This window comes from Protomyctophum bolini (genome assembly GCF_963924005.1).
Source record: "Protomyctophum bolini genome assembly, chromosome: 10".
Taxonomy (NCBI): Eukaryota; Metazoa; Chordata; class Actinopteri; order Myctophiformes; family Myctophidae; genus Protomyctophum; species Protomyctophum bolini.
The window spans coordinates 45,682,482-45,693,127 of NC_137871.1; the positions used below are offsets into that span (position 1 = coordinate 45,682,482).

At 40.1% G+C, this 10,646-nt stretch overlaps 2 long non-coding RNA genes across 3 annotated transcripts; both read right to left on the reverse strand.

Moving 5' to 3' along the window:
* Positions 1–3,719: 3,719 nt before the first annotated feature.
* On the reverse strand, positions 3,720–4,559 carry LOC308322074. Its single transcript, XR_013964684.1, has 3 exons — positions 4,525–4,559; positions 3,965–4,110; positions 3,720–3,795 (listed from the first exon to the last, which is right to left on the reverse strand). It is a non-coding gene; the product is annotated as an uncharacterized lncRNA (long non-coding RNA).
* A 116-nt stretch (positions 4,560–4,675) lies between these two features.
* LOC308323184 lies at positions 4,676–6,262 on the reverse strand. Of its 2 annotated transcripts, none has more exons than XR_013964805.1 (4): positions 6,185–6,262; positions 5,719–5,782; positions 4,932–4,982; positions 4,676–4,754 (listed from the first exon to the last, which is right to left on the reverse strand). It is a non-coding gene; the product is annotated as an uncharacterized lncRNA (long non-coding RNA). The 2 variants fall into 2 exon arrangements; XR_013964806.1 differs by having other exon boundaries at positions 5,734–5,782; positions 6,185–6,218.
* Between the last annotated feature and the right edge of the window lie 4,384 nt (positions 6,263–10,646).

Below are 10,646 nucleotides of genomic sequence, written 5' to 3' on the forward strand. Positions count from 1 at the left end.
GGCTGGAAGGCAAGCCATTCCACTGAACTGCTGCCGAGTACAGGAATGATGTTTTTCCCATATTGTTAAATATTGTTAAGCTGCGACGTCACCAGCGCCAAGGAAATCCCGGTTGCTCCTCTCGCGTCTGTTGCTACTGCTGCAATGTTAATGGAGGGGGGGGGGGGTTCCCCCAAAGACATGCTGGGCTCAATTTTGGAGAGCCATGACGTCACCGATGCATTAGTATACCGTACTCCACCATTGACAGCATTGACATTACTGCAGAAATCCCACACAGTGTCTGATTCCACCACCTGGCTGTCCTGCCTCGGTGGTTAATCTAAAAAAAATCCACTTTGGTCCAAACTGTCTATCGACAAGGCAGGCTGCAAAGATAGCTCTCCGGAGCTTATCATTATTGGTGATAGTTTGATTAGATTGATTAATAATAAAAAATAACTAATTGTCCTATTAAAATAGATCCATTAATTAATATTTTATTACATTTGTTCTGCCTGGTTTAAGAAAAAAATATTATTTATTGTATTAACTAATAACTAGTTATAAACTAGATCTAATTAGATTGTTAAATTATATTTTATTACATTATTTGGTCTGCCTGGTTAAAGAAAACAAACATATTTGCAGCAGTATGTACTGTGTAGTATTACTGTATTTATTAAATCTGAAACGCGTAAGGCTGTCATTACTCCGAGTAACCACTAGAGGGAAGTGTTGGCCTAAAAGTGACAGTCATTAACAGTGTGTAGAAAGAGCCCAGTTCAACACAAGCTCTGATAAAACCCAGAAAAGCATTATTAAAGACTTTACAGAGTTTACATTGAGGTCCATCACCTCCTTCAGCTTTCCACACTTAATTTGAAGACCCGAGGCCTCCTTTTAGCCCATTTAGACCTGGTGAAACATATACGTTATACCATTCATGCCGGGATCCACCCGTCTACATCCTTTATTTATCGTTTTAATAAGAATTTGAAGGTTTTCAGAAAACCTTCGGCTAGGTTTTAGATGGTCTAAATCTGTAAAATACATTAACTATAACTAAATATTCCTCATCCTTGTTATGAACCATTTGATCTAAGGGTAATGGACCCATAACGGACACCCGGGTATGAATGCAATAATTTATTAACAAGAAAATAATGAATATTTACAGATATATGGCATCATGCATAAATTACAATCAACATGAAACATATTACTTTTATTACAATTTTTTTTGACTGTGGCGTCTTCTCTCGTGTATCAGATGTACGGCTCCATGCTCGCCTCTCCTTGGAGGCCAGTTGGGTCAAAATACAGTACACCACATTGTGACAGCTGTAGTGATTCTACAGTCCACCTGCCTGCTGGCAATATAGCCTGGTTGTGATATGTAGATGTGATTGATATTTTTTTTTGTTTTTTTAAGTCATTCTATAATTACAATACAAAGTAATTGTATTTATTTTATGTATTACTATTGTATTAATTGTATTTTATATATTACTATGTTATTACTAATTTTATGTATAACTTTTATGTATTACTAATTGTATTTATTTGATGTATTACTATGTTATTACTAATTTTACTTCATGCATTACAAATTGTATTTGTTTTATGTATTACTGTTATTACTAATTTTATTTTTTATGCATTTATTTATTTTATGTATTACTGTTATTACTAATTTTATGCATTATTATATTGATATTTTAATTTATTTAATGTATTGTCTATAATCTAATTATATTTATTTTATCCATTACTAATTTTATTTTATGTATGACTAATTTTAATTTACTTTTATTTTAATTTACTATAATCTATTTTTTTATCGTTTGTTTTATGTATTATCTAGTTATTTATATTGGTTTATTATTTTATTGTTTATTATTTTCAAAGAGCCCTGATTGATCACATCTACATATCACCACTACCAGTCAGGATCTGAGTGACTCAGAACCCTGGTGACCTCCAGATGGAGCCACACAGGAGACCAGCAACGTCCTAAAGAAAAGAAAGAAATGCTCATTACTACTTTGTTCATAAAACATTGATTGAAATATGTATTAACAGTTTGCAGAATTACAGTACATGTCAAGCACAAACTCAATACAAAGACCGTTAACTGTAAGTGGACGACCCAATTAAGCATTACACTTGTTTACAAGAGGGTCCACCATGTTCAATTCATCAAAACATTTAGAGACGTACAAATAAGACACTTCTATATAGTCAAAGAACAGAACAGGAATTCATCATAAAGGAGGTAAAAAGGGAAAATAAACTTATACAGTGAGGGGAAAAAGGGAGTCAAGGGATTCACATGTCTTAATGACTGTTGGTAGGGCGTTCCACATTTTGGTGGCATAGGAGTGGAAATAATTTAGTCCCTTGTTTGTGCCAAATCTGGGTTGTACATGGTTTGTTGCACTCCCTCTGGTGTTGTGGGTGTGGACTTCGTTAACATAAAGGAAGTATCTAGACAGGTACACGGGTATCTTGGTGGTGTATCGAATCTTGTGGACCAGACCCATTGCAAGATGCTGTACTCTGTCGTCGACCCTAAGCCATTCCAGCCTGTCAAAGTGGGCAGGAGTGAGGTAGGTTCGGGGGGTGAGGCCAAGTAGGAGCCTGACCAGTTGTTTTGGGAGGTCCGGAGCCTAGTTTTAAGGGCCTTTGAGGTGCTGTGGTACCAGGAGGTGCATGCATAGTCAAAGAAACCTTGTACGAGGGCTCCTGTTAAGGTCTTCAAGGTGTTTTTGTTGACCAGTGAGGAGATCCTGTAAAGGAATCTTGTTCTTTGGTTGACTTTTTTGATTACGTTGGTGGCCATTTTATCACCGGAAAGATTAGCCTCCAGGATGGAACCTAGGTAGGTAATTTCATCTTTACGTGTGATAACATTGTCACCAACTCTAACCAAGAAGCCATTTGCCTTGCTGAGATTACTATTAGATCCAAAGAGAATGGATTCAGTTTTTCCCAGGTGTAAAGATAGTTTGTTATCAACGAGCCAGGTGCAGATTCTACCGAGTTCAGAGCTGAGGGCCTTTTCAACCTGCAGTTTGTTCCTGTCCGAGACTAGCAGTGCCGAGTCATCTGCGAACAGGAACAAGTTGCAGTCACAAGCTGATGTCATGTCATGATCATAGTGTGTGTGCGTGTGTTGTATAGTTACCTTGCTGTGATGTAACTCCAAAGGTGATCAGAAATAGTTGCTCCATCGGCTAGAAACGTGCTCTTCACCGGCATGATGATCTTGTTCCTAAAAAAAGTCTATAGTCAACCCTAACTGATTACAGAACATGATATAAAAAAACACAACTAGAAGGATTTAGGCCTGTCACAATTACCTAATCGCCAAGTATTTGAGATACTTTTTTTTTAGATTATTCATAATCGTCTCCATGTTGAAAATGTTCATATATTGTCAAACATTTTAAAGAAATAATGCAAGCAACCGATCTACAAGCTCTAAATGTGTCACTTTGTAATTTACTTCTCTTTTTTTAGTGTATAAAGTTATTGAATTATGCCATGTGCAGCTTTTTGTTTACAAAGCCTACAAAAGCCAAAGTTTTATTTAGAATGTTAGTATGACGCAATTAAATTGTTACTTGTAATTTATTTGAGCGACAATTAAATCGGCCATTATAAAACCTTAAATTCTGACAGGCCTAAACAGGTTCCAGTGGCGTCTACCGAACCTTCTAGCTGCGTCCGAGCCTCCCAGCGACCCAGAAGTCCTCAGCGGAAACACCCGAGGAAAGGTTCGGATCTCGGGCATCGGCTGAGATCTCCATTCTAACAAAGAACGAAAGACACACACCCCAAATTAGTGCGCTCGTGTCCTGTCACATACACATGCACTTACAGTAACGTTTAAGAATAGGGATCGACCAATTATCGGCAACGTACAATTATTGGCTTTTTACGAAGCCTAAAAAAGCCCTAACCCTAAAGCGGTTCGTACCGTTGAGTTCCTCACTGAGAAGGCCCAGGTCCGAAGTCCTCCAGCGTCTACCCAGATCTCCGTCCTCCGTCCTCCCATCCATGGACAGACCTGCAGATCTCCATCTCTAGAGGCTCCAGCCTCCAGCTGTGTCTATGATCTCCATCCTGAGAGAGAAAGAAACCATTAGCTCTACAAGCTCACAACACGTTGCAGTGCGAGCTTGTAGATCTGCTATTTTTGCTGAACGGAATAGGGATGCTGGGGTTGAAGTGGTTAATAAAAGTGTTAAAGACTTTGATTAGCTTGGAAATCTGACAGACATTCAACCAGAGTGCCACTAGGAGGCATCAACACATGTACAGTCCTCAACATCTTTTGTAATTTGTATTCAAGTTGTTACAAAGACCAAGAGGCACACTCATGATATGAGATATTGACTCTCAAACTATTGTGCAGAGTTATTTAGATTTATCCTAAAATATTTAAAACATTACTGTAAATGATGCCATTCTTCGTACCATAACAGTACAAAAGCAGTTATCCATCCTCAGAAACAAGCAAGAACTATTCCTACTCACAGCTCATCAGAGTCCTCTGAGGAAGCCCCCGGGGGGGGGGGAGCTTTGGAACGGATCTCTGTCCACGTGTCCAGGGAACATCGCCTCGTCTATCGATATCTCCATTCTAACAAAAAGAAACACACACACACACCAAAAATTAGCCTGTGTGTGTGTGTGTGTGTGTGTGTGTGTGTGTGCACTCCCTGTCCAGCAGCCGCGTTCCAGCGACGTCTACCGCGATCTTCATCCTAACAAAGAAAGATTGATTAGAGTGACCAAGAGCCAGATATATATTCTATCCTGTCACAACATATATACATAAAACTTTTATTTATAGAGAACATTTAAACAGAAGCTAAACATATCACTTACAGTAATAAACGTTTCAGTTAGGGTTCTTTTTGACAGGCCTAACAGGGTCTTACTTTGAGTCGTCTTCAGAGGAATGCAGATTCCTGGAGAGACCTGCAGTACATCTGGAAGAAAGACATGGCGGTTATCGTCTATGAATAGCTTCATAGAAAAGAGCTTCACACATCACTCCCTTGTTGTTGCTGCCAATAGTCTGGATAGTCTATACTTCTTATTCTTGATGACAATTGTTTATGAATTTGATGTATTACTATGTGTTGTTGCTTACTGTAAGTCACTCTGGATGTGAGAACTGCCTAAATTGTTGAAATTCCTAGACGTGATCAATTAGGGTCATAGGGTGTGCTCTTCGGTGATAGCAGTGGTGTCCTTTGTATATTTTTACAGTCCCACTCCTCCCCATCATATCTTGCGGTGAAGCTGGACAGAACATTGTCCTTTAAACAACACCTGACTGCGTCAAGAGAAAGACCACCGCCTGTGCCGCACCGATACGGCGTCCAGCCGGTACCGAGGCTCTGGTGTTCCCCGCCGCTGAGTACTGTGCCCCAGTCTGGAGCCGTAGCCCTCATGTTGGTTTTGGGGCTTTTTATGCCTTTACTGATAGTGAACAGTATATAGACAGGAAAGGGGGAAGAGATGGGGAGTGACACGCGGCAAAGGCCGTCGGGAGTCGAACCCGCAGCACACCATCCGGCTGGCTTGGCAGCATAGGTGCCCAGACAGTTGAGCTAACCATCCGGGCCACACTTAAATATTTAATTGCAATTTATTTGAGCGACAATAATCGTCCAGTAAAAAGAAACCTCATAATCGTGAAAGGCCTAGAGCGGTTCTTACTGTGCGGTTCCTCACCGGGCAGGCCCAGGTCCGAAGTCCTCCGGCATCTACACAGATCTCCGTCCTAAGAAAGAAATAAGGACTAAATTAGCTTTTGTTGAGCTGCATATTCAGAACCACTTAAACCCTCTATAGATTTGATAAAACGGACCTTTAAAGCATTTGGTATATGCTCCGATTTCACTCTACACAAATTGATTTGCCAAACATAGCAGATCTACAAGCTCACAACACGTTGCAATGCAGTGTGAGCTTGTAGATCTGCTAATTTGGCTGAACGCTCCCCCCAGAATAGAGATGCTGGGGTTGAAGTGGTTAAAAAAAAAGTGTCATTAAGACTTTGATTAGCTTGGAGAGCTGACAGACATTCAACCAGTGCCACTAGGAGGAATCATACTGCCATGCTATACTTCGTACCATAACAGTACAACAGATATCCATCCCAACAAGAAAAAATCCTACTCACAGCTCATCAGAAGTCCTCAGAGGAAACCCCCGGGAACGGATCTCTGTCCTTCCACGACGTCTACCACAACCCATCCACCCTAAGAAAGAAAGAAAGAAAGATTTATTTAAGTGACCAAGAGCCAGATATACGTACATTGTGTCCTTTCACATACACAAAATGTATAGAGAACATTTAAAACAGAAGCCGACCATACCACTCGCAGTAATAGAAAAGTCTAAGTGGTTTCTTACTTTGAGCCGCCTTCAGAGCCCCCCATGCAGATTCATCCATGGACAGCGAGAACTGCAGATGTCCACCTGTAGGGGCTCCGGTTGAGCCTTGCAGCATCTGGAATGAAAACATGGTGGTTATAGTCTATGAATTATTTCACATCACGCTTTGCACATCACTCACTTGTTGCTGCCGCCAATAGGAATTTGTGATGTCTGTGTGGCGACAATTGCTGTGTCTGTCTGTTTTTTTATAATACATACAATTTATATAGCACTTTTCAAAATACCCAAAGTTGCTTCACAAAACAGTAAAAACTAATTTATTTGAAAATAAACTAGATTGAAAAAGGTTCAAAACTAGAATTTTTTGGCATGTTTGTGAAGCTTTTCGGTTCCACACCAGTAACTGCTGTTCAACACTAACAGCTACATCCACGACCTCCCTGCAACAACATCAATGAAGTATGGCTATGCAGAGGACCCGAGTACTATGTCCCAGTCTGGAGCCGTAGCTCTCATGTCAAGAAGCTGGATGCTGCCCTCAACACCGGATGGGCCACCCCAAACAAACTGCCTGCCTGCCTGTTCTCGCTGGAATCACTCCAACAGAGGTCAGACGAGAAGCAGCCACGCTGGCCCTCACTGAGAAGGCACAGCTGAGTGAATCCCAGCCATCTCCTCCACAAGGTCGTCAGAGACACCACAGCACACGTGCCTCAAGTCACGGTGCCCTTTGCCACAACACACACACACACACACACCAAGTCACGGCGACCTTTGCCACAGCACACGTGCCTCAAGTCACTGTGCCCCTTTGCCACACAGGCCCAGGAATTGCTCCACACAACACCAGCTGACACCTCCAAGGCATCCTGGGTGAAGGCAAGACAGAGGGACCAGTGGAATACATCGAGGACCCCAAATATGTTCTTTGCCAGCACCTCCCCTGCAAGGAGTGGACAACCTTCAAAGCAGAAGTGGGACATCTCGGACAGTGCCCACTGTGAATGAGAGGATCCACTACAGACTGTGGAACACGTAATGACCATTTGCCCCAAATACCGGCCACCGAATGGTGATCGTGGCTTAGGTGACCTAGACAATGACACATTGTACTGGCTTGCTGCAACAGAGCTGAAGTTCTATGGACATACGGCAGAAGATGTTTAAGAAACTTATTTTTGGTAATTTCTTAATTTTTTTGGCATGTTAGTCAAACCTTTGTGGCATTTAATTTATGTAACTTGTGGATGTTCTTTTATTTATTGGTGAAGTTTTAGTGGCACTTTGAAATGTATCGACACATTTGATATATGTTTTTGTTAGGGATGTCCGATATTAACGGCCGATAAAGGCATTAATAAATAATAACCCTAACCCTTAAATTTTACTTTATTTATTGTTTTACATTAAAAACATCTACAAGCTCACAATACAATAAGACAAGAGCTTGTAGATCAGCTATTTTCAAATGATTTTTATACATTTTAAAACGAGATGAGAGATTAGATCATTTTAGATGAGACATTTTACATAATGAGTAATTATTAATAATTACTTTTGGTATTTTAAGTACATTTTTATACCAAAACCTTTGTACCTTTACTCGAGTACATGTTGAATTTACTTGTAACGGAGTATTTCTATATTGCAGTATGTATGGCCTACTTTTATTTAAGTAAAAAGTTTGAGTTACGTTTCCACCACTGGAAAAAGCCTGCATATATATATATGCCATGTACTAAACACGACAGACATCACAATTTGACTTTGGCAGCAGCAAGAAACGACTGATATGCAAAACTCTTCAGCCATGCTTCTCTCTATACAAACACTCATAATGTCCACATGGACATCTTAGCAGCCCGGATGGGGTGGTCGGTCTGGAGGCCACTCAGACATAGGAGACCAGGGCATCCTCAGGTTCAGCGTTCCAGCAGCATCTATGGTCATCTCCAGCCACATCTAGAAAGAAAGAAATCAGAAGCTGATCATATCACTCACAGTAATAGAAACAAGGATCAGGAAAACAAGGATCTCTGGCTAATAAGACAAATATTCCTTAAAACATTATAGTTGCCATCTATAACTAAAATTGAAAAATAAAAAAACACATTCAATATTTTATTTCTTTCACAATTATTTTACTCCATAGGAACTGTTCCCGTCGCAGGTTGATGATGTCCATGTGTGGTCCAGCACTATGGAATGTATGGAATGCATAAAAAGTATTTAAAATATTGCTTTGATGCTTATATTAATCTTAGGAAGTATTAAGCTGTTTTTTATTAGCATATGCATTCCATAGGGCTAGACCATATGGACATGACATAATCAATTTGCAACAGGAGCAGTTCCTATTGAGTGAAAGATTTATTTATGAAAGAAATAAAATATTTATGGTGTTTAAGATTTTCGTTATAGAGGGTTAAGTATAATGTCCTAAGGCATATGTGTCTTTAACCAGAGATCCTTTAAAGAATATTTAAAAGTGCAATATCAAAATGTATTTTACCCATCCGCTTCTAGAAAGCAATTTAAAATACAAATTACAAGTAATGTCGAGTACTTTTGGAAGTCACTGAACAGCCATGTGCCATGCCTACCGCTACCACCCATGTGAATGTTCACATAATGCAGGAGGCAGCAGCATTAGCCTACCCGTTAAAATTAGTGCTTCCAAAAAGAAAGTAGCTCAAAGTCACTCGAGTGTATTTTTATGAAACAAACGCTTTGCAGATTGAAAGAGTATAATTCAAGCTTGCCCTACAGCTGCAAAGTTAGCATTGTTCTTTAAGAGAAGGCAGAAGCAGATTGGAAATTCAATTTGGATCAATGGGCTGTCAATGGAGGGCTTGCATTGCAACTCTAGATTCACCAGTGATGCAAATTAGTCATTTGACTCAGCTGTGTGGCGTCAGTGTGTCAGTCAACACAACTAAACGGTGACTTTTTCCAAAGGTACAAATCAAACCACACAAAACGAAATAATTAAATTCACATAAGGCAAGAGGCTCAACAGTCAACTGTCAACACCACAACAATATTGCATTTTGATGTATATCAAGCCGTTTCTCCCTAAATGTTCCACAGTTCAAAAGATAGCCTACCTTTCTCAGGATTGAAATAGTTCCTGTCACTCCCTCCATGAACGAGTCAGTCGTTTCTGTTTACTGATGATTTTATTGAGCTCTCACTCTCTCAATAGACCAACGTCAAAACTGATGAACACACAATGAATAAACAACGATCAGTACATGAACAAACTTTAAGCACATAAACATAACGAACATGACAATATAATGCATACATACATGATGAACACATGGATTTACCTCACTGGCTGCATAAGGGGAATGAAGGGAATGGAATGACAGGAAACCCATATGAACAACAACAAACGTCAAACTGTAACAAAAACAAATCGCATCAATTAAACTCATATACAAATCAAACATACACCTTAAATGTTGACAAAGAACGTAAAACATTTGTTCAGAAACAAACAAACAAACCTTGGTTAATGACACGCTTCTCTCAAACAATTCATGTCCTTCCGTCTGCACGGAGGCTTGACAAACAATGTTGTGAGCCATCGCTGGTTCAACACCAAATAAGGACATGGCACCGGACGTGACGCAATTCCAAATTACCTTTCCCAATATAATGTGAAATAAAACAAAAATAATGACAGAAACATATTTCTGGCAGCCAAAGTTCAGTTGAGTTCAAAACAACTTATAACAAACAGTTCCTGTGTCAAACCACCACGCAATAAACCCACCACTCAAAAAAGCAGGTAAGGTTAGCACAGGGTTTAAATGGCTACAGCCAGGGGGTCCGGGTTTTGGCTGTTTGTTAACAACCTGCATTCAACATGAACGGTCACCTGCACCGTCATTCACTTCCTACATTGTTCTACTGCCCCCCCCCCCCCCCCCCCAACACGCACGCACACACGCACGCACGCACGCACACACACACACACACACACACACACACACACACACACACACACACACACACACACACACACACACACACACACACACACACACACACACACACGCACAGCAAGCAGGGTGTATTGTAGCTACAGCTCTACGCCGCCAGAGGGCAGTGTTGGTTTATAATATTGTCAGTATTTCGTCTGTGCTGCACAAAAAGTAGCCCAGTCATATAATATTTAAATATGAATATTAGATACTAAATACTAAATTACTATTAGATATGAATATTAGATACTA